The sequence below is a fragment of the Phodopus roborovskii genome, unplaced genomic scaffold, assembly GCF_943737965.1.
Source record: "Phodopus roborovskii unplaced genomic scaffold, PHOROB, whole genome shotgun sequence".
Taxonomy (NCBI): Eukaryota; Metazoa; Chordata; class Mammalia; order Rodentia; family Cricetidae; genus Phodopus; species Phodopus roborovskii.
Window position 1 is genome coordinate 44364 of NW_026125409.1, and position 2016 is coordinate 46379.

The following is a 2016-nucleotide window of genomic DNA, read 5'->3' on the forward strand; positions in this document are numbered from 1 at the left end:
GTTTCTAAAGTGGACAAATGTCCACTTTGGCTTGTAGATTCATTTGTGGCTCTTTTCCATTTGCCTACTAAAGACCCGTTCATTCTACAGCCCTAATTCCTGAAAAGCAACCAGCTCAGTTTGAACCATGCAACTCTCCTCCTCGGGGCTGTATTTCTGACTATTTGAACCACGTTGTTCTCCTTCTCAGTCTGTATTTGATTAGCAGCTACAGAGAACTGCTTTCAGTCAAAGCTTACAGTGAACACTACCACTTGTGAAGCAGGCAGGGGGCACTTAACCTTCCCCCACAGTTTTAGAGAGAAGTATGTTGGGGAAGAGAATTAATCACAGACAAAATCCCACCTATGGGCTTCCTCATGAAATCTGTCAGTATGGTATAAATGGGCAGACAGTCTACATTCAGACGTGAAAGATATCTCTCAGCTTCTGGAGTCCTCTAAGACAGACAGGGGATATTTATCTCCTGAAGATGTGAGAAGTGACACACTAGTATAGAGTATGCATTAAAACCATCATCACAAAACAGAGGCACATTCATAAATCATAGTCATTAGCATCTGACTCTAATGATTAAAGTTAAAATCAGGCAGATGGTGATGTGCAAAAAGGTTAACACTTGAATAAATGATTCAGTAGTTCCCGGAAATTTCCAGCCGGTGTATTATTTATGTAATTCTCAAAGTCTAAATATTTCTATTTTGGATGCTGTGTAGCCAAACACATTTATTTCTGAGCAATGAAGCAAATCAAACAAGGTTGATTAAAAATAAACTTTTATGCCTAAAATTTATGCTCTCAGACTTATGTATCATTCAAGTTGCACCCAGGACTGCTCTGTGCTGGTGATAGATGATGTAGAGTGGAACTCAACGTGACTAAGCATGACCCTTGCAAAGAGGTTTTTGTATTATAGATTTTTTTCCTCCATTTAACACTTCAGAAGTTAATTTCTCATCATATTTTTTGTCAAAGCAGATGTGATGTTAAAGCGCATAAATAGAGGATGAGAAATTGTAAAATTAAGTTCCTGTCACAGGATGTCACTGCTGTGGATAACTCACCAGACTGCAGAGGAAAAAAATGTTCCCTCATCTCCTAGGTCTCTGATCTACGTCACCTCGGGTGCTTTCATTCCAGGGCGGATACTTCTAGACTACCCGTGGGATACAGCAAATGCTAAGACCATATTGGATTTCCACAAGCTGAATTAGCAGAAAATGAAGATAAAATGCTTTCCTATTTCTGAACATGATGATGTTTTAATTGCTTTAGCATTTGGCATGTCTAATGTATACAGTCCTTGACGTTCATGCAGTAACAAAGGAGAGCTGCTTGAGAATTTTCTTTTATTTCCTAGCATCCCCTTCTCATGTTTCTCCCACCCCCACTCTGCTCCTGCCTTTCACTCTCCTCCCATCTCTTCCTCCTTCTATTCTCTGCAGTTAGGATGCATGTAAAAATAACTCCTCTCTGTATAGATGGCCAAGGCTGCTGTTACCTAGCTGTGATGTACAGACCACCATCGCTGTGACAACTGATGTGGATGCCTCCGGGTGAAACAAAGGTTTATACATTACACAGCAATTTAACTGCTTTCTAAACATATTGCCAAGACAGCGGGAGCTGGCACCCAGCAGTACGTTTTAGGTTTTGGTGAGCTGGATTAGAAGTAACTGTTGATTGTGAACTGTTTTTATTTGTCTCCTATGCACTACAAGCAACCTCGTAACTCAGTAAGGAATTCCTCATAGCATTTAAAGCACTCTCCCTAGTTTCCCAAGCTTATATGTTCAAATCTGACGAAAGTGGCGTAAGAGTCCTATGCCCAGACAATTGTCCTGTTCTAACCTTTAAAGAGCCACACAGAGAAATGTTTTATGATCCTCTTCTGTGCAGTGGGCACAGGACAAAGATAACCCAGAACAATGAAGAGACTTTTCAGGGTTCCGGGTTGAAACACAATAAAGAACATAATTAACTTCACAATTCTTTTTGTTTTCCATTTGACTACAG